A 23341-nucleotide genomic window follows, 5' to 3' on the forward strand; every position below is an offset into this window, starting at 1 on the left:
AAGTGCCTGGCCGTGTATCCTCCCACAAATGCATTATGGCCTGCCTCTGCTCGCACAGCCGCTCCACCATGTGCAGGGTGGAGTTCCACCTTGTTGCAATGTCGATAATGAGGCGGTGGTTGGGAAGGTGGAGCAATCGCTGCAGCTTCTGCATACGAACGGAGTGTACAGGCGACCGGCGGATGTGCGCGCACAGTCTTCGCACCTTCTGGAGCAGGGCTGTTAACTCCGGATAATTTTTGAGGAAGCACTGCACCACCAGGTTCAAGGTATGTGGCTGAGTTTTGAAAGGGCTATGGCTGCCACAAAATTACGGCCGTTATCACTAACTACCTTGCCTGCCTCAAGATGTACACTGCCCAGCCATGACTCAGTTTGTCGCTTCAAGTACTCGGCCAGCACCTCAGCGGTGTGTCTGTCGCCCAAACACATCATCTGCAACACAACCTGCTGACGCTTTCCACTAGCTGCTTGATAGGGGGACACATCGTGTGCAACAGTGGCAGCTGCAGATGGAGTGCTCGTACGACTGCGCTCTGTGGACGAGCTTTCGCTTCTGGAGGAGGAGGAGGAGGAGGAGGGTCGAACGCCTACAGCCAACTGTTTCCTATACCGTGGGCTAGGCAGCACTGTCCCACCACCGCTGTCCCCTGTGGACCCTGCATCCACCACATTAACCCAGTGCGCAGTGATGGACACGTAACGGCCCTGGCCATGCCGACTGGACCATGCATCAGTTGTGAGGTGCACCTTTCCGCTCACTGACTGCTTGAGTGCATGGACAATGCGGTCTTTCACATGATGGTGGAGGGCTGGGATGGCTTTGCGAGAGAAGAAGTGGCGACTGGGTAGGTCATAGCGTGGTACTGCATAGGCCATGAGTTCGTGGAAAGCTGTGCTTTCCACCAACCGAAAGGGCATCATCTCAAACGAGATTAGTTTGGCAATGTGGGCGTTCAAACCCAGTGTACGCGGATGAGAGACTGAGTACTTTCTTGACCTACTCATAGTGTCTGGGAGGGTGAGCTGGACTTGAGAGCTGCATATGGTGGAAGTAGCGGTGGACAGGGCGGACTGAGAGAGGGTTGATGATGGTGATGGAGTTGGTGTTCTTTCTGATGGCCTAGAATCAGTCTTTCGTTGATATAACAGTGGGATTCCCTGACTGCTGTGGTCTTGCAACGACACCTCAACATTTGCTGCTGTGCTAACCGGTGGGCTTACAGTGGGGGAAACAATGTAGCGTTGCTGACTACCTTCGTTGTGATCAGTTGCACATGTGGCACTTGAGGTTTGGTGTTGTGTCCACGCTTGCAAGTGCATGCTGGTTAAATGTCTATGCATGCAACTGGTATTCAAATTTTTCAGATTTTTCCCTCGGCTAAAGGTCTTTGCGCACTTCTTACAGATAACCTTGGCCTGATCATGAGGATTTTGTTCAAAAAAGTGCCACACTGCACTCTTCCTACTTTGGCAGACATTTTGCGGCCTAGCACGCTGTGATCTTTTGACCCTCTGGACAAGCTGTCCAGCAACTCTTTTGATGTTTGGAACCTGTCTTTGGAGTGCTCCGGGCCTGCCAGATAACAGCTGTTGCAATGTCGATGTCTGCTGAGGATGCTCCTCATCTGAGCTATTGGAAGCAGCACCCTCTTCCCCCAATGGATGCCAATCTGGGTCAACAACTGGGTCATCCATCACCTCCTCTTCTATGTCATGTGCACCTTTCTCTGTGTCACCGTGTATGGTGGTATAGTGTGCGGGAAGGGGCACCTGAGTCTCATCAGGGTCAAAATCTGGCTCTGTACACTGCGAGGACAATGTAGTGCTCTGAGTGAATGTACCAGCAGAATCATCCATCAGCGGCTGTGCATCAGTGCACTCCATGTCAGATTCATCTTGGCCTGGGTAATTCACCATTTCACTTGATAATCCAGGCATGGTATGTGAAAACAGCTCCATGGAGTAATCAGTAGTATGGCCTGCTTCATCCTTCAATCTTGGTTGGGGTGAAGGACACAAGGAAAGGTGTGGTTCATGAACATGAGCCTCCAATGATGACTCAGTGCTTTTACTTTTTACAACTGAAGAAGAGGAGGCGATAGAGCTGGAGGCTGAGTCAGCAATGTAAGACAAAACTTTTTCCTGATGCTCTGCCTTTAAAAGCGGTTTGCCAACTCCTAGAAAACTAAGCGTTCGAGGCCTTATGTAGCCAGACGATGACGCAGGGTCAGCACCTCCTGCATTCGGTCCTATTTTGCTCTTGCCACTACCATCAGATCCACCACCAACACCATCATTACCAGCTGCCAACCCCCGCCCAATTCCACGGCCTCTTCCACCAGCCTTCCTCATTTTTGGTAGAATTGTAGACAAAATCCAACAAACTATATAGTAATGTAAAACAAGGTACAAGGTGTCTATAGGACAGGGGAGATTTAGAATTTCTGCACACACTTGTGGACAGTGGACACTTTTGGATTGTGTGAGGCCCACTGATATCTGAGCGCTATGTGACAGGCTCGATGGCACAGCTGCCTGTGACCAAAGTGACGAGAGGATAATGGAGATTTTGAATCTCTGCGCACACTTTTGGACACTGGACACTTGTGGATTGTGTGAGGCCCACTGATATCTGAGCGCTATGTGACAGGCTCGATGGCACAGCTGCCTGTGACCAAAGTGACGAGAGGATAATGGAGATTTTGAATCTCTGCGCACACTTTTGGACACTGGACACTTGTGGATTGTGTGAGGCCCACTGATATCTGAGCGCTATGTGACACGCTCGATGGCACAGCTGCCTGTGACCAAAGTGACGAGAGGATAATGGAGATTTTGAATCTCTGCGCACACTTTTGGACACTGGACACTTGTGGATTGTGTGAGGCCCACTGATATCTGAGCGCTATGTGACAGGCTCGATGGCACAGCTGCCTGTGACCAAAGTGACGAGAGGATAATGGAGATTTTGAATCTCTGCGCACACTTTTGGACACTGGATACTTGTGGATTGTGTGAGGCCCACTGATATCTGAGCGCTATGTGACACGCTCGATGGCACAGCTGCCTGTGACCAAAGTGACGAGAGGATAATGGAGATTTTGAATCTCTGCGCACACTTTTGGACACTGGACACTTGTGGATTGTTTGAGGCCCACTGATATCTGAGCGCTATGTGACACGCTCGATGGCACAGCTGCCTGTGACCAAAGTGACGAGAGGATAATGGAGATTTTGAATCTCTGCGCACACTTTTGGACACTGGACACTTGTGGATTGTGTGAGGCCCACTGATATCTGAGCGCTATGTGACACGCTCGATGGCACAGCTGCCTGTGACCAAAGTGACGAGAGGATAATGGAGATTTTGAATCTCTGCGCACACTTTTGGACACTGGACACTTGTGGATTGTGTGAGGCCCACTGATATCTGAGCGCTATGTGACACGCTCGATGGCACAGCTGCCTGTGACCAAAGTGACGAGAGGATAATGGAGATTTTGAATCTCTGCGCACACTTTTGGACACTGGACACTTGTGGATTGTGTGAGGCCCACTGATATCTGAGCGCTATGTGACACGCTCGATGGCACAGCTGCCTGTGACCAAAGTGACGAGAGGATAATGGAGATTTTGAATCTCTGCGCACACTTTTGGACACTGGACACTTGTGGATTGTGTGAGGCCCACTGATATCTGAGCGCTATGTGACAGGCTCGATGGCACAGCTGTGACAAAAGTGACTAGAGGATAAGGGAGATTGGATTTCTTTTAAAAAAGCAGTTTGCGGAGCAGTGGGTAAACAGCAATGCCAGCGTGTCAGGAAGCCTTAAAAGGCAGCCCAACAACCAACACCACTGATACACCACAATATAGCCTCCCCTTGCACTGCACACACAGTGACTTGTGTGTTGTGCAGGCCAAATCGCTAGCAGCAGAAGCAGTTTTTTTGTCTTCTTCCCTGCCTAACGCTCTCCCTACAGAATCAGCAGCAACCTCTCCCTATACTAAGATCGGCAGAAGTAAGATGGCGGTCGGCGTGCACGCCCTTTTATACCCCCTGTGACGCCCACCAAAGCAAGCCAATCACTTGCATGCCCTTCTGAAAGATGGTGGTGACCCGTGCCTAGGTCTTCACGTTGCCCACAGTGTCCGTGAATCCTGATTGGCTGAAAAAGAGCGCAAAACAAACTTTTGAAACGCGACTTTGGCGCGTAAGTCGCCGACCTCGTGGCCGACCTCATCCTAGGGTCGGGTTTCGTTTCATGAAACCCGACTTTGCCAAAAGTCGGCGACTTTTGAATTTTTTCGACCCATTTCGCTCAACTCTACTCAAGAGTATAAATGTATATATAAAAAACTTGATAAAAATGAATAAAGTGCCAATGCAAGCAATGTAGTAACTGTGCAACAATTATTATTGAATAGCAAGATCACAATGGATTCAGTGCAATAATGAGAGCAAAAAATGCATTAATTAGTCACATAGGGGTTTAAAAGGTAAGAAGGAGTGAAGTGCTTAGTGCAATACCTCATGTGGCGATGGTGTCCCCCAGGATGCGCCCACCCCGACGCGTGTTTCGGCATTGCCTTTGTCATGAAGGATACTTAATCTTGCTTATCTTTACATGCCTTAGTATTTACTTCATTTTTATCATTGTATTTCTATGTCCCCTTTGTTGCGTCCCTTTTGGCATTGATTTCCTGCTCTCTTTTTACATTCATTTATACTCACTTGAATAAAATTTGCTATTATTGGACATCATTTGGTTTTTTTTTTCGGTGTTTTTTGTCAAAACTGTGCATAACAATGGCCAAAACCAGGAGTGGGTAAAGAATACATAAGTGGTGATGTGCTTCTGTTACACTCTTCCTCTGTTCCATTTCTGGTTTTGGCTTAGAAATAATCATGGAAAATACTGACCCAATTCTGAACGTGTCCTAAACATGATATGTCTTAAAGAAACAACACTGTGTAGACCCTATTACAACTTACTACTATTTTAATTGCCATAAACTTTCTTTTTGCTTAAATGCATGTATTTGGAACTAAAAATATTTTTTGCAATTGGGATTCATTAAAAAATGTTCACCCTTTGGCCTTTTACTGTACAATTCTGTGGTCAGAAAAAGAGTAAAAAAAAATATAAATAAAAGAGATAAGGCTTTGTTCACGTGTACGATGTTTTATGCTTTTTTTGTGCATTTTCTTTTTGTCAAAAATGGCAGTATTTTACAGTAATCACAATATGAATGATATTTATAATATCTTATAACATTTACCACCCCATAGGATTATTCTGTTTTTTGCACAATTCTCCATCTTTCTGTTATGCACATGTATGATTTTAATTCTTATTAATAAAATATAATTTTTTATGGGACCCCAGTAGCACTCTTTTTGTTTTGAGTTGGTTTAAAATCTTATAACACCTTGTCAGTGTTTTTTTCCTTTTTTTTAACCTGTCCTGCATTTCATAAAAATGCAGAGTATTATTTCTTTCAGGCTGTGTGCCCACGATGCGATTTTTAAGCGTTTTTGCAGCGATTTTCGGCACGAAAAGGCTGCGAAAACGTTTAAAAATCTTGTACATGACGCACCCCATGCATTTCTATGGCATTCCGCACATGCTGTACTAATGCTGCGCTTTTTTCCGCGGCGGAATTGCATCGCGGAAAAAATTGCAGCATGATCATTCTTTTGTGCGGAATCGCAAAGAATTGCCGCGATTCCGCACCCATAGGAATGCATGAGAATCGCTTACTACTCGCATGTGGCTATGCCCACCATGCGGGAAGTTAAGCGTCTCATGTGCGGTTGGTACCCACGGTGCGGAGGAGAGGAGACTGTCCTCCAGGCCTTGGGTATCATACCCCTGTAAAAAAAAGAATAAAAAATAAAAAATCGGGGTATATTTACCTTCCGACGTCCCGCACTGCATTCCCGGGCCTCAGCGTTCCCAGTAATGCCTTGCGGCAAGGTCCTGTGATGACGTAGTCTCGCATGACTCGCTATACACTGTGTTCCAAATTATTATGCAAATTATATTTTTCTCTGATTTTCCTAAATAGTCGGTACAGATGACAGTCAGTCTAATAAAAGTCATCACGGTTAGAGTATACATCAAATTTTATTGAAGAAACCTCCCAATAATAACAGTATAATCTCCAAAATGAATAAAAACTCAAATTGCACTGTTCCAAATTATTAGGCACAGTAGAATTTCTAAACATTTGATATGTTTTAAAGAACTGAAAATGCTCATTTGTGGAATTTGCAGCATTAGGAGGTCACATTCACTAAACAAAAAGGATATTTTGGAGTTAAATAGCTTAACAGGCCAAGTTACATGTTAACATAGGAACCCTTCTTTGATATCACCTTCACAATTCTTGCATCCATTGAAATTGTGAGTTTTTGGTGAGTTTCTGCTTGTATTTCTTTGCATGAAGTCAGAATAGCCTCCCAGAACTGCTGTTTTGATGTGAGCTGCCTCCCACCCTCATAGATCTTTTGCTTGATGATACTCCAAAGGTTCTCTATAGGGTTGAGGTCAGGGGAAGATGGTGGCCAAACCATGAGTTTATCTCCTTATATGCCCATAGCAGTCAATGACTTAGAGGTATTCTTTGCAGCATGAGATGGTGCATTGTCATGCATGAAGATGATTTTGCTCCTGAAGGCACGTTTCTGCTTTTTATACCATGGAAGACAGCTGTCAGTCAGAAACTCTATATACTTTGAAGAGGTCATTTTCACACCTTCAGGAACCTTAAAGAGCCCTACCAGCTGTTTCCCCATGATTCCGGCCCAAAACATGACTCCTCCACCTCCTTGCTGACGTTGCAGCCTTGTTGGGACATAGTGGCCATCCACCAACCATCCACTACTCCATCCAGGGTTGCTCGACACTCATCAGTAAACAAGACTTTGAAAATTAGTCTTCATGTATGTCTGGGCCCACTGCAACCATTTCTGCTTGTGAGTACTGTTTAGGGGTGGCTGAATAGTAGATTTATGCACCACAGCAAGCCTTTGAAGGATCCTACACCTTGAGGTTCGAGGGACTCCAGAGGCACCAGCAACTTTAAATATCTGTTTGCTGGTTTGTAATGGCTTTTAGCAGCCACTCTCTTAATCCAATGAACTTGCCTGGCAGAAACCTTCCTCATTCTGCCTTTATCAGCACAACATGTCTGTGCTCAGAATCAACCACAAATCGCTTAACAGTACAATGATCACGTTTAAGTTTTTGGGAAATATCTAATGTTTTCATCTCTTGCCCAAGGCATTGCACTATTTGATGCTTTTCAGCAGCAGAGAGATCCTTTTTATTTCCTAAATTCCATGAAACCTGTGCCCTGCTTAATAATGTGGAACATCATTCTTAAGTAGCTTTCCATTAATTGAGCTCACCTGGTAAACTAATTATCACAGGCATTTGAGATTGATTTCAGTGATCCAAAGAGCCCTGATACACAATAGCATCTATGAGTTTATTTGATAAACAGAAAATTACATCTTTATGACACTTAAATCCAATTTGCATAATAATTTGGAACACAGTGTAGTAACGCGAGACCAACGTCATCACAGGTCTCGCAAGGCATTTCTGGGAACGCTGAGGCCCGGGATGGCAGTGCGGGACGTCGGAAGGTAAATATACCCCGATTTATTTTTTTATCATTTTTAACATTTTATCTCTTACTATTGAGGCCGCATAGGCGACCTCAATAGTAAAAAGCTGCTCACACTTGTCAAACACTATGTTTGACGAGTGTGACCAACCTGTCAATCACTTTCCAAGCGATGCTTCAAATTGCTTGGAAAGTGCTTGAGAAAATCGCGGCAAAATCGCAAACGGAATTGCGGTGAAATCGCGCGGAAAAAAATGCGCGATTTCTGGGAAGGAGTCCGGTTTTCACTGTGCATTTTCAAACGCTAGGTGGGCCCATAGCCTCAGTGTTTTTACTGCTGTTTGTAATCAGTATGGCTTTGCACCAAAAATGCACAAAAAACAAATTAAAAGCACTTCAAAATACGCGTAATTTCCATTGCAGTTTTCTAGCAATAGCCTGTATTTTTCTAGCAAAATAAATTATCGATAAAACTTTGTGTTCACATACCCTTAAAAAAAATTTTCAGATCATCAGACCCACTTCCTGCAATACATGCAGCCGCACGCTCCGCTCCCGAGTGCCCGCGGCAGTGCCGGGTATTAACATGCGAGACTCGTCCGAGTTTCTCGCATGTGTGATCCCGGCCTAATTCATTCTGCAGCCAGCAATAGACGGTACAACACAGTGGCTTTAGAAGGTAAAGGGAATTTTTTTTAAAGAAACCCAACTGCATAAATTGTTTTAGCCCCAAATACTTGCATTTAAGTAAATAAAACGTCCCCAAAAGCGAACATCCATTTTAAATTAACATCTTAGATCAATGCTTGAGGTTGGAATAACTTTTTGCTCTAAATAATGTAACCTTTTTTATTCTTTTTTTTTAGGTTTTTGATGCCACAAGACAAACTGTGAACCAATGAACAAAATCTACTAGGACAGAAGATGCTTTTTTTCCCAATGTATTTAACTGCAATAAAGTGCAAGAATGAATATTTTTTTAGTGTGTTTAGTAATACAATTAATGTATTAATCATAAGTATAGCTAACTTTCTTATTCAGTACACTGGAGTTATGGGAAAACTTTTATTCTTCTGTAACTGGTCACATTTCTGCACCTTCCAAGTTTATTTCTTACCTTTACATGATTTTTTCAATGTTTTTCTGTTAAGAAAATTCACACTTTAATGTGTATTCTTGAAAACTTTCAGTCCCTCAGATACTTGGGATTCTGTATATAATAATTGAATACTAATTTTTGTTTTTCTGGGAGGAGGGTAACCTTGGATTTCTTTTTAAAGAAAGACAAAAATTGTCCATTGCATGCTGCACTTATACTACTTGTACTAACATAATGAAAAGGTATCAGGCCTTGTCAGAATGAGCGAAAGATTTCTTGTGCAAAGACTCCATTGTTTGTCCATTCATAATAATTGTGACTGGTGTTATCGATCTTGCATTACCTTTTCAATTAACAGTGTTGGGCCCATAGAATATTTTGCCATATAATTAACACATTAACACTACGGTGGTGCTTGCTTGAAAATTTGTAAACCCTTCACATATTTCTGGATAAATTTTACCTAAAACTACATCAGATTTTCACACGTCAGAAAGTAGATAAAGAAAATCAAATCAAACAAGGCACAAATATTAGACTTTGTCATTTTTTTTATTGAGCATAATGATCCATAATCACATCTGTGAGTGGCAAAAGTATGTGGATATTTGCTCTCAATATCTGGTGTGACCCCTTGTGTAGCCATAACTGCACTAAGGGCTTGTGCACACATGACTATATTTTAGGTCCGAGTGCGATCCAAGAAACGTCGGATCACACTTGCACCAATCTTATTCCAGAGTGCTCTGCCATGTCCAATTTTTTCTTCTGACCTTGGCTGGTCCAAGGCAAAAAATTGCAGCATGCCCGAGTTGAATCCGATTATCAGATCGAACTTGGCAGTGCAAGTCAATGAGTCCTTGGAAAACATTTGACTGCTCTCAGATGACATCTGAGTTCAGTCCGATTTCAATGCACTGCCGGAATGGAGAAGATAGAGAATATTTTGTTTCCATCTTCTCCTCATCTGAGAAAATCGGATGAAACTCTGATTGGCTTGATCAGAGCGTGAATTGCATAATCAGCCCAATTTTCTCAGATGAAAGAATATACACTGGTGTGACCCTATCCTAAGGGTTTCTAGCAATTTGATAATTAGACCACCACATCAGCTAGGAGGAATTTTAGCTCAATCCTCCCTTCAAAAACAGCTACAACTTTGTTATGCTGGTGTTGTTTTTTTAAGCTGTGAACTGTTTGCTTCAGGTCTTTTCATAACATTTCTATAAGATTAAGGTCAGAACTTTGTTTATCATTCCAAAACTGTAACTTTTTCTTTTTTTAATAGTGAAGAGCAAGCATGCTCGGATGATGAAGGTGTTATCAGAGTTTGCTCGTGTCCTAATCGAGTATTTTCACCTTGCTCCTAAAACATTCCTCAATCAAAGATTAGCACATTTTTGACTCATTTCTTTGATTTGTTCTTTATCTACTTTTAGGACTGTGAGATTTTGCATCATTTTAGGTCAAAATTTTGCAGAAACGGGGAAAATTTTGAAAGGTTCAGAAATGTTTAAGCACCATTGTATATGTATATTTCATAAGAGTTATTACTGATATAGCAAGAAGACATAATAAAAGAGATGGGCAGACACCTGGATGTTCGGGTCCAGCGGGTTCGGCCGAACAGTTACAAAAAGTTCAGGTTCGGGTACCAGAACAGGACCTGAACTCAAACTTGTACCGGGGGGCCCAAACATCCAGTGTTTGTTATGCTGTCGTGTGCATGACAACGCAGCAAACACAGTTTCTGAAATCATCCCTGCCGGTCAGAGAGCCACGGTTCCCACGCTGTCAAAAGACAGCTTGAGCGCTCATCTTTGATCGGAGGTATAAAGCTTACCTCCTGTCACTGGTGTCAGCTGATGGGACAACTGATCCCATCATCCGACACCTGCAGCCGCTAATTACAGTGAGAGCAGGAGCGGCGGATGGGAGTAATCATCAGCCGGCTCCTACGCTGTAAATAAATAAAAAACAAACGGCGTGGGTTCTCCTGTATTTTTGCTAACCAGTCAGGCAAAACTCACAGATGGGGGCTGCAACCCTCAGCTGTCAGCTTCAGCAAGGCTTGTTATCAAGAATCAGAAGCGTTGTTTGCCGTGCTGCCATGCGCATGACAGTGGGACAAACACCCAATGTTCAGGCAGCCAAACATGAACAGTAACACAGACTTCTTGGAGAAGTCCATGTTCAGTATCCGTGCCTGAACAGTAGGTGTTCGGTACGGACACCCAACTTTACTGTTCGGGTTCGCCCATCTCTGTATAATAAGAAAATATTACTGTTTCTGTGTTAAATCTGATGAAGCCAAACACTTTTTTAAATGCTGCCTGCCATATGTAAATTTTGGTCCAACCTCACCTTTCCTAGACTGGTTGGCATTTCCCTCTTGATATCACCAGCATCATTCACCAAATCATGTGCATATACATGTAGGCATATGTAGTAATGTGTACTTTGCCCAGCTTCACCCCTGTACTGCAGTTATGCCGAAAAAAAGAACTACAAGGGGTATATTGTGCCCAACTTCGCCACTGTGCTTCTTTCTACAGATACATATACAGTACAGAGGTAAAATGAGCACACTGCCCATCACTTGCAAAATATTAAGTGAAAGTTGCTGGTAATGCACATTTGCCAAGGGATGGTAATTAGGTCTGGTTGGGTAGAGTTAAAGCCAGAATTGTGTGACTTTTTCTGATCTGGACACCGCTCAGATGATTCTTTAAGGGAATCTATCAATAAGATCAGCCCCCCTCCTTCGCCGAAACCCATGCCCCAATACATGGGCATACAAGCCTTTGAGATGTAAATAATGTTATACCTTAACATCTTTTATCTGTTGCTATATTTGTGAGTAATGAGTCTTTTTCATTCATTCGCAAATGATGCATTAAGTGCTCTGGGTTTGACAGAGCACTTAACATGCCACTGGCTTCTGAGGCTGCTTCCCCACCCAGCACCAGTCTCTTTAGCTTGGTTGATCTATCACTGACTGATTTCCTTGCCTGGCGCCTTGTGTACTGTCCAGAGCACTTCACACCTCATTTACATATGAATTCTGGAACAGATTGAAATGTAAATCAATCAACTCTTTATGTGTTCTAGACCTATATGCCCTTAAATGCAGTTTGGTTGTGGTGATTTTATTGACTGATTCCCTTTAATGGTATCTTACATACAGCGCACAGCTTTTAAAAAGTGATTTATAAGACTTAGCGTCAAAGGATTTGGCATACATTCACAATTATAAAAAAAGTATCACTTTATGTAAATAAGACATAGTAGCGGTTTAGTTACAAGAATAAGAGCTGACAGGTTCAATTTAAGGTATTTTTTAAATAAACTTAAAGGCAGACCTATGCAATGGGATTGGCATCACACTGGTATTAATTGTACTTTTTCATGTGCTCATTCTGTACACTGCATGGCCAAATATGGCAGGAACCAGGCCTAAAACATATCTTTTCAGAATAACTTGTCATGTTTGTTCATGTAGAATAATGCCATTTATTGTAATTATATAACTTGTATTCTGCATTTTCACTAGTTTTCCCCTACGTAGACTCTGTCTCTAATTTACAATTGACTCTAAGCTAGTGGAGATAAGCAGATATGATGTCTTCCATGCACATAATACAGAGAGAGAGAGGAATCCCTGCTTTTTATTTTGATAGCAAACAAACAGATGCAGCAGATGCACAGAGGACAAATATGCAGCGCACTGAGCAATGTAACTGTGAATCCAGCACTGGGATAAGCATCTCTCGCCTCTTACTCCGTGTGCTCCCTATGAAGTGTAATACACTGTTTAACCTGACACCTCACTGTTCTGGCAGTCATTCTTGTCATGACAAAAAAATTGATTTCAACTGCTTTTCAGAGTGTGTGGTGAGTTCAGGAGGCAGGGAAGCAACGACAGTGTAGAAACAAGCATATTTCCCTGGTAATATACATTACAAAGCTTCTTGCATCTCTTGATTTATGCAAAGTTTATTAAAATGATGTGACCATTTAGTGTTTGGTCTGTGTACCCTTCTGATCTATTTTTTCTTCTATTTGACACATGCCATGTCCAGTTAAAGGGAATCTGTCACCAGAAGTTGCAGGCCTATGTAAATGGCCTGGGTCCGGTCCGATGGGTGGTGTTTGTTCTTCTTTCTCCACCTCATCGATGGCCCCCATCCGCGATCTTCTCCGGTTTTTGGGTAGTTCTTCTCCATAGTTCGCACGTGCGCAAAGCAATCTTGCTTTGCACATGCGCAGTATGCTTTGCCCAACTGCGGGCAAAGCCAATAATCATTACTGCGCATGCGCCGGTACACTATGTCCCGGAACACAGCAAAATACTTCCGGGACATAGTGTATCGGCGCATGCGCAGTAATGCGCCGATACACTAGTCTTGAGGCGACAGAAGGTCTCAGCGGTTCCTAATGTTATGCACTAAGTTGGATGTATTGCGGATGACTTAGCGTTGCAGTGCTGAAGATTGTGCTCTCCTTTGCATGCTTTCCAATGTGTTATGTATGCTTTGCACACCAAAGTGTATCACTCTAGAATTAGATTTGCTGACATGTCATACAAAGTATGTAATCGTATCGACCAAAAATGATTATAGCAAACCACTTTGCTTTATTAATTGCACAGCTTGCCTATTACAGGAATGGGGAAAATATCCTTTAAGTGCAAAATATTGTAGCTTTTATTAACTTGCACTAGACTAGATTAAAGCAATTTATTAGTTTGTTTCTGTGGTTTATTGCAAATATTTTAAGCCGTGTGATGTACAATATACAAAAGAATGTGATACTGCTTGTTTTTCCATACAATCTAGACTGTTACCTCTACAGGTATCACCACTGATAAATGACAGTATTTTTATATTCTGACAATAGTCTACATCCTCCATCTTTTACAGCTCACTCTGATTGTAAAGATTCGGAATGGATGATGGACATTTAATATATTTACTTTCATCTCCCCTGTAGAGTAACTGGTGACGGAGTAACCTGATGATTTTTGCAAGGCGGCCAAAATATTTGGCGAATTGAGGGCTTTTTAACATAGATAGGGATTGGACAGTATATTTCAACTGTCTGATTCTTGTGCCTGACAAGCCTCCATCAGAGATGTCTGCCAGCATTCTGAGTACACATACACATTCAGCCATACCCAGCATATGTGTATCAAAGCATTAAAAGTTCCCCCATATAAAATAACAACCTGTTGTCACCTCTGATGATGGCGCCATTCCAGCAACGTCAGCACTTAGTCTCTCTGGGCTTGCATGACACCGTTATGCTATGTGAGCCCTGCAGTCAGTCAGCAGTTGTTTCACTCTCACTTCCTTCAGACATAACTCACATTCAGCAGCAGCTCTCATTTCTTCCGGGAGTCAGTTTAGTTTGAAGGTCGTGAGAATAAAGTGGCTGCTGATTGGCTGCAGAGCTCACACGACATAACAATGTCACACAAGCCCCCAAAGACCAGGCACTGATGTCACTGGAACAGCGGCAGCACTGGATGGAAGTCTACGCTGTTTTTATTTTAGAATGAGGGGATATAGAAATTAAGATGGGATTGTCCAACTAGTAGATAACCCCATTAAGAGAGATAGATGTCGGGCTAACAAACGTTCATTTTCTTAATATACAATACAGAAATTTGTTTATTAAGGGTAATACATTACATGTAATATAGATACCAAGTTTCCTGTTATATGATAAAATTATAGCACTTACAAACCACCTCAAAAAGGAAGTATAATAAGTCTACAATTAGACGAAGATTGTAATGCAAACACAAACACTTACTGTATACAGTGCCTTGCGAAAGTATTAGGCTCCCTGGAACTTTTCAACATTTTCCCACATATCATGCTTCAAACATAAAGATACCAAAAGTAAATTTTTGGTGAAGAATCAACAAGAACTGGGAAACAATTGTGAAGTTGAACGAAATTTATTGGTTATTTTAAATTTTTGTGGAAATGCAAAAACTGAAGAGTGGGGCGTGCAATATCATTCGGCCCCTTTACTTTCAGTGCAGCAAACTCACTCCAGAAGTTCATTGTGGATCTCTGAATGATCCAATGTTGTCCTAAATGCAATATTATTCGGCGCCTTTAACTTAATACTTTGTTGCGCCACAGTTTGCTGCGATTACAGCTGCAAGTCGCTTGGGGTATGTCTCTATCAGTTTGGTACATCGAGAGACTGAAATTCTTGCCCATTCTTCCTTGGCAAACAGCTCGAGCTCAGTGATGTTTGAAGGAGATCGTTTGTGAACAGCAGTTTTCAGCTCTTTCCACAGATTCTCGATTGTATTCAGGTCTGGACTTTGACTTGGCCATTCTAACACCTGGATACGTTTTTTTGTTTTTTTTAACCATTCCTTTGTAGATTTTGCTTTATGTTTGGGATCATTGTCTTGTTGGAAGACAAATCTCCGTCCCAGTCTCAGGTCTTTTGCAGACTCCAACAGGTTTTCTTCAAGAATGGTCCTACATTTGGCTCCATCCATCTTCCCATCAATTTTAACCATCTTCCCTGTCCCTGCTGAAGAAAAGCAGCCCCAAACCATGATGCTGCCACCACCATATTTGCCAGTGGGGATGGTGTGTTCAGGGTGATGAGCTGTGTTGCCTTTACGCCAAACATATCGTTTGGCATTGTTGCCAAAAAGTTCGATTTTGGTTTCATCTGACCAGAGCACCTTCTTCCACATGTTTGGTGTGTCTCCCAGGTGGCTTGTTGCAAACTTAAAGCGACACTTTTTATGGATATCTTTGACAAATGGCTTTCTTCTTGCCACTCTTCCATAAAGATCAGATTTGTGCAGTGTACGACTGATTGTTGTCCTATGGACAGACTGTTATTGTGAATTCGCTTTCTGGCCTCCCTCTGGTTATTACTGAAGGTAGTGGAGCTGGTCATATTAACAGAGGGGTTGCGAGTTCTCTTTCTGGGCTCCCTCTGGTGGTTACTGAAGGTAATGGAGCTGGTCTGATTAACAGAGGCTTGCCACCTGATAATGAGGATGACGATTGGAGATCTGGGATTTCAGATTGGGATTTAAGACAGCTGACTCCCTCTATCCCTGCTGGTGATTGTCTTCTGCCTCCTGAGGTCTGATGTTTCCAGCTCAGTCCCTGCATGTTCAGCTAAGTGTTCATTTGCTATTCTGTTTGCATTTGATCTGGTTTTGTCTATCTCAGTTTTTTGTGGGTCAGCCAGCTCTGGCTAAGGCTGTGCTGAATCACCGTCGATATCTTACTGCTTGTGCCAGTTTGTTTTTGTCCCTTATTAGATTGGCCTCTTTTTGCTCTGCTTTCAGAATATTCCAGAGTGCTGATATAGTGGGCGAAGTCGTGCGACTTCAGTGTTTTTTGCATCAGACGTGTTGGACTTTTTGCAGAGTTTTTTACGTGATTGCAGACAGCGTCTTTCCTTTCCTGTCCTTTCTAGTCTGTGTGGGCCCCATCATTTGCTCAGTCTATTTTCCTGCCTGCATTTGTGTTTTCACCTTGTCTCACCGACAATATATGTTTAGGGGCTATCTATTCCTTTGGGGTCTGCTCTGGGGCAGTTTAGATTTCCCCTTTCTTGCTTTAAGCTTAGTTAGCTCTCCTGCTGTGCCGAGGCATCTAGGATCATCGTAGGTACGCTCCACGGCTACTTCTAGTTGTGTGGATAGGATCAGGGGTCTGCAATCTGCTTAGTTACCAACCTCTCTGGCTTCTGTGGCTTAGCTTGGGCTTGCTCTCCTCCTCGGTGACCCATTCATAACAGACTGTCCCACCTCAGCTGTAGATCTCTGCAGTTCATCCAGACTGATCATGGTCCTCTTAGCTGCATCTCTGATCAGTCTTCTCCTTGTTTGAGATGAAAGTTTAGAGGGACAGCTGGGTCTTGGTAGATTTGCAGTGGTATGGTACTCCTTCCATTTCAATATGATCGCTTGCACAGTGCTCGATGGGATGTTTAAAGTTTTGGAAATCATTTTGTATCCAAATCCAGCTTTAAACTTCTCCACAACAGTATCACTAACCTGCCTGTTGTGTTCCTTGGACTTCATGATGATCTCTGTGCTTCAAACAAAACCGTGAGACTATCACAGAGCAGGTGCATTTATACTGAGACTTGATTACACACAGGTGGATTATATTTATCATCATTAGTCATTTAGGACAACATTGGATCACTCAGATATCCACAATGAACTTCTGGAGTGAGTTTGCTGCACTGAAAGTAAAGGGGCCGAATAATATTGCACGCCCCACTTTCAGTTTTTGAATTTCCACAAAAAATTAAATAAAATAACCAATAAATTTCATTTAACTTCACAATTGTGTTCCACTTATTGTTGATTCTTCACCAAAAATTTACATTTGGTATCTTTATGTTTGAAGCATGATATGTGGGGAAAAGGTTGAAAGGTTCCAGGGAGCCGAATACTTTTGCAAGGTACTGTATATTGTAGAACAAGATGCTGTCTTGGTTGCAAGCGTTCATTTGATGCCTAAGATTCGCCACTCTCACTATACTGGCTTACAGGATGATTGTTCTGTCAAAATACGTAAAGAAAAATAAAAAGAAAGGAGGCTGTAGAGTATTGCTGCAATTTTTTTTTAAGTTGAATGTTTAAGGATGCTACTAATATCTTATCTGAGCATGTATTTATAATGAAGCTGCTGTGGTGCTCAACTGATTGCTGCTGGTTCAAGCTTTCAGATCCCTGATGATTAATTGTTATTGCCAGGGAAGTCCTGTGTTCCTGCTAATTACCGTCCATGACTTACATGCCCACAGTGTGTCAGCCAAAAAGGAGATTATTTTTAGAGTTGCTGTGCCCGACTATATAGAGCTACTCCAGTTCATGGTCAGCACATACGATAGGTTATATATGGTATAAGTGAATACATGATGACACAACAGGGACTTGCAGCTGCTGCTTCCTGTTGGGAAACACTTTTTTTCCTGCCTGTTTTATCACAGGACAAAGTTTTTCTGCCACAGCTGCAACCCTCTGAGCTCATCATAAATCAAGTCAGTGACATAGGTTGAGCTAATTTGTCGCAGACATGATTTATGATGCTTTCAGAGGACTGGAAGCATCACAGAAACACTCTCTCCTGTGATAAAACAGGCAGGGAAATTTATTTAAACTAGAATAGAAGCAGCTGTGAGCCCCTGCTGTGTTGTCTGTATACTCTCTTATGCTTCTTCCCTTGGACAGGAACTGGGGTATGTATCGATCATGTTACTGCATGGTAAGACATAGTAAATTAAACAGTACATAACAGGATCACATTTAAAAGATTACAGTATATGAGCACAGATACCCTTTTTATAACACCTCCAACTGTGGGGAACTTATTATTCCAAGATCTATTAATTAAAATAGACTTTGTTAGTGGGAAAACCTCTTTAATTATACCGTGTGCATTGTGAATATTTGACAGACCTTGCCATACATCTTCTTAGGGTCGCAATTGGTGTATCAACATGTAAAATATATTTGACAGAATTTAAAGTAGCATTTGGAGCCACTTAAAGGAAAATAACGATGCATATAACCCTTTTTAGATTTGTTGTAAAGGCTCTTTATCTGTGAAATGGTATAGAAATTTTAACATTGAATATTTAAAATAAATACAGCATATCTGTTTTCATGGATTAAAAGAAAAAAGTTTAAAAAAACAGCAAATTTTAGTCGCTGAAACAATTTTTTAAATATTTTAAAAATGTGTTCACTGTTGAAATAAAATATCGCCTTCTTACCGTATCCTCTATATCAAACCTCTGCTTGTTCTTGAATTATGGCAGAGATACTGTAAGAATATACCTCTTGGTATTGTATATTTGATATGTTTCCCAAATTCGATATGAACATTTTCAATAAAAAGACAATTGATGAACATATATAGCCAAATATTAAGTGTAATAATGCAAAATAAGGTCAGTGTTTTGCAGAGCGGTGAAGCATGCTTGAGTAGTTTATAGACTAATTCCTATTTTACTCTTTTTACCTTTTTGTATGTTTAATCAGAGTTTAGGCTTCTCTAACAATTGCAGTGTCATTGTTTCTGTTTTTAGCCAAATCACGAAAAATGCTGGATACAATTTTTGATTGGTGTCAGCAAATTCCGACGTACGCCATTAAATTTTAGAGGATTTATTGGGGGTTAGTTAGGATTATGTTTTGTGGGTTTTGTTTTTTTCCTTTGTTTAATGCCAGAAATAGAACTGCACTCGACCCACTTCTGTCTGCTGGACCCCGTTTCCGCTGATGTAAACAGAGCCTTACACATCTTTCTTGCTATTAGCCTTAATTAAATGTTACCTTTTTTGTGTTTGTGTTTATTTTTTTTATATAAATTCAGGTTTGTAATATGTACATGAAATGAAGTATTACTTGCATGACATTAGCATTTATCACTGACATACTCCTAGTGTAGTTAGAAAAAAAATCGAATACAGGCAATATAAAGAGATCAAGTTTAATTAAAGGGGGTTATCTACTTTTCTAAATATTTATTTCTTTACTTAAATGCATGCATTTGGTGTGAAAAATAATTTTTGCAATTGGGTTTCTAGTAAAAAATTTTCATCATTTGCCAACTGTAGCCTCCGTGTTGCACTGTCTATTGCTGGCTGCAGAATGAGTTAACTAAGAATTCATCACGGTGTGTTTCCACGGTCAGGAAACATTCAGGAATTGCTGTGGATTGAACGCTACGTCCTGCCGCAGCGCTTAATCCACAGCGGCCCGATGTCCCTGCATAGTGGAGGGGACTTTATGATATCCGGTCTCCACTATATGTCCGATTATGCGGGTGACACACTGGACATGCGGCGCGTCTTTTTAGACTGCAGCATGTTGGTTTACCTTGCGGAGACGCTCAGTACCCTGCGGTGATTCCGGATGTGTTCACATTTGGAATCACGTGCGGACAGAAGGGGGCGGGGCTTTGGGGTTTCCGCTCCGTCCAAAGCGCAGACAATCCGCTACGTTGAAACGTACCCTCAGTGAGCTTTTCTGACAGTATGATGGGAGAGTTTAGAACACCTTTATCTGTCTTTTTTGCTCTCCTCTCAGCTGATGTACATCCTCAGACTACATCAAAGTTGAATGTGCTAAGATCAAAGAGCCTGTAAAAGCCAAAAGATGCAAAAAAATTGTAATGAAGCCCAATTGCAAAAAATAATTTTTAGCCCCAAATATTTGCATAGGAGTGAAAAAAAAAGTCCCCAAAGGTGGACAACCCCTCCAACTTGAAAATGAAGCCATGAATCCTTATTAAATGGCATTCTTGAAATGAACAAGTCCTGTTACTGAATGTAGAAATCAATGTGCAATACATTGTAGGCCTTGTTAAAAAAAAAAAGAAATTGTATGGGAAACATTTATATTTGCAACAGTTTGACTTATCACAAAATTTAGTGACTTTGTACTCAGTATTACATTTAAAGAATACTTTTGTGTGCAATTGTGTTGTGAAGCATGATTTGTGCTTACTATATTTTTCAACAGATGAATGCTTTTTCATATATTGATTTTATGAAATGAATGTGCTTGATACAATTACCACAATAAAAAAAACATGTTTTATAAAAAAAAATTGGGGTTCTTATTGGTTCTTTTTGTATATTTCAAATAAATTAAGTTCATCATTTGCTGAAAAGAAATAATCTATACAGTTTTAGGCAATGGGATTTTTGCATAAATTATTTAGTTTTATTATGTTCCAAAACTCTTATTTTATGTGCGCTCAAAAACTTGGTATGTGTTGAAGGGTTTTCCCCTCCTTTCTTATATTTGATAAATGTCACACGTATGTTATAAAAATAATGAATAGCACACACCACGCTGCTTTACTGCACTGCTGGCCGGGTCACCCGCTAATCGCTTCTTTCCCTTCTCTGGCATTGTTAATACTTGACCTCTGCAGCCCATCATAACTATTTATTACTTTTATAGTACTTGGATTTTATGTTGTAAAAAGAAATGTACCTCTTTTACCAGATTTCATGTGTATATAGTAATATGACATTAACATTTGCCTTATGGCAACTCTACGGATGTGCAATGCTATAGCACATATTGAATTAACATTACAGTAAGTTTTTTAACTTTTTGTGTTAGTGATTTTTATTAATAAAAAAAATCCCAGTAACAGAAAAACCCTTTAAAAAAACATTTAATTATGTTGAATGTTGAGATTGTGAAGGCAAGAAAGTATATTTTATATGAATATATTGAACAAACCTGTGCTTTATTAGACACAAACTATATTGCAGAGAAACTAATTTATTTATTTATTTTGTACTTATTTAGATTTTTATAATTTTGTCCAATATGGAAAGTTATGAAACTTTGTAACTCGCATTTGTCTTCATTCCTGTAAAAATATTATATGAACCCCCTTCACCCCCAAATCTGTTTTCACCTTCCGCCCTGGCCAAATTTTACAGTTCTGACCAGCGTTATTTTATGAGATAATACGTAACTCCTGAATGCTTCAGTGATGTAACTATAGTACAATAGGCCCCAGTGCAAAATTTGTACCTGCTCCCCCTCCGCATGTTTGTCAGATGTATACGCCATTGTAGCATTCTAAATCTTATAAGGACATACGAGTTGCCCCCTCCCTTATCATGTAGTAATGTCACCCATTCTGGGATCCTTCCTGTTATGTATGTTCCCCATCCTGGGCCTATCCTGGTATATTCGGGCACATCCTAGTATAGATGTTCCCCATACTGGTATATACATACCACATCCTGATGTAAATCCACCCCATCCTGGTATGTATGTACATATATATATATATTTGTTCCTCATCCTGGGCCCATCCTGGTATATACAGTATATATGTCCCCTATCCTGGTCACAGCCTGGTATACATGTGCCCCATCATGGTATACATGTCCCTTATCTTGGGCCCCATCCTGGTATGTGTATCCCCTTCTGGCTCTGTTCTTTAATGCATAGAAAAAAAATATTCTGCTCACTTCTCATCCGCTCCCCCAATTTATCCTCTTCTGAAGCTGACAGCTGACTTGCGCGCCAAGTCATGTGTACGCCGACGTCAGCTGCTGGCCTTTGATTGATGGGCAGTGCATCTGACGACGCACATCTAGTTGAAGTTTGCTCTGGGGATAATGGGACCCAGCCCGCATTGGCCTGGTCGCGGTCACAATCTCTGCGACTCCGATCGTGATACCCCTAGCTTCAATATACTGTATATCAGTGATTATGAGTTTCTTTTTTGGGACATGTTGTGCTTCATGTTGGTTGTAAATTTTGTTTGGTGTGATTTGCATTTATGAAAATATCAAACCTTTTCCAAAAAATGTGAACAGTTCGCAATTTTCAAGCTTTGAATTTTTATGCCCTTAAATAGATAGTTTTAACACACAAAATAGATAATTTAGAACATTTACCACCTGTCTACTTTATAATCAACTTCATTTTTCTTTTTTTTTTTCCTTTGTGTTAGGAAGATAGAAGGGGTAATTTTTAATTTTTCTAACAAAATTTGAAAAAAACTATTTTTTAACCTCTTCACGACCGCCCACAGTAGATAAACGTTGGCGCTTGCTGGGCTTTGTGCAGCGCCGACGTTTATCTACTGTCGGCGGGTTTGTGCCCCCCGGGACCCCCACATACCTTCCAACGCGGGGATCCCGGTGCGCAATGCATGCTGGGACCCCCGACGTCATCGAGACCTGATTGGTTCAGGTCCCGATGACGTCAGCGTCACAGCAGCCAATGGGAGCAATCGCTGGGAAAGCTGCTTGTTTCCCGGCGATCTCCCTCATTGTAACGCGGCTTCTCCCTCTGATCTCACTGACAGCTGATCAGAGGTGAAGCAGCGTTATTGTGTGACTAGATCGCTGCCTGGCACAGCTGATCGCTGCCTGGTACAGCTGTGCCAGGCAGCGATCTTGTCACACAGTAACGCTGCTTCACCTCTGATCATCTGTCATTGTGAGATCAGAGGAGAAGTGGCATTATTATGTGCCAGGCAGCAATCTTGTCACATAGTAATGCTGCTTCTCCTCTGATCTCACACTGACAGATGATCAGAGGTGAAGTGGCGTTACTATGAGTCAGATCGCAGTGCAGCGATCTTGTGACAAAAATAAAAAAAAAAGTAAAAAAAAAAAAAATGCAGGGGCTAGGGCTAGGGTTAAGGCCCCGTCACACTAAGCGACTTACCAGCGATCCCGACACCGATATCAAGGTGTCAGGATCGCTAGTAAGTCGCTATGTGATCGCTGGTGAGCTGTCACACAGACAGCTTCACCAGCGATCAGCACAGCGATGCCGAGCGCCCGGCATCGCTGGCCATCCCTGTAAAAAATAGAATCAAAATAAAAAATATAGTTATTCTCACCTTCCGACGTCCCGTTCAGCCATCCTGCCTCTCTCCACGCTCCGGTCCCAGTGATCCTTTGCACGAATGACCGCGAGATGTCACAGTCTCGCGGGATAACAAAGTCTCGCGGTCATTCGTGCAAAGGATCACTGGGATCGGAGCGTGGAGAGAGGCAGGATGGCTGAACGGGACATCGGAAGGTGAGAATAAC

At 41.8% G+C, this 23341-nt stretch overlaps 1 protein-coding gene across 3 annotated transcripts in view; it reads left to right on the top strand.

Annotated features, from left to right (window-relative positions):
* The window catches only part of CUNH8orf34 (chromosome unknown C8orf34 homolog), a 967955-nt gene that overhangs the window by 441257 nt on the left and 503357 nt on the right, over positions 1 to 23341 (top strand). Inside the window, exon 15 of one of the 3 annotated variants that reach the window (XM_073583860.1) lies at positions 8508 to 8613. The exons of the other annotated variants lie outside the window; for them this stretch is intronic. The gene's annotated coding sequence lies outside the window, so the exon portion shown is untranslated. Of the gene's footprint in view, positions 1 to 8507; positions 8614 to 23341 lie in introns of those variants that run through there. 3 annotated transcript variants of the gene reach the window in all.

Source organism: Dendrobates tinctorius, unplaced genomic scaffold (assembly GCF_039654945.1).
Source record: "Dendrobates tinctorius isolate UK_male_01 unplaced genomic scaffold, ASM3965494v1 ptg000082l, whole genome shotgun sequence".
In the NCBI taxonomy this organism is placed as follows: Eukaryota; Metazoa; Chordata; class Amphibia; order Anura; family Dendrobatidae; genus Dendrobates; species Dendrobates tinctorius.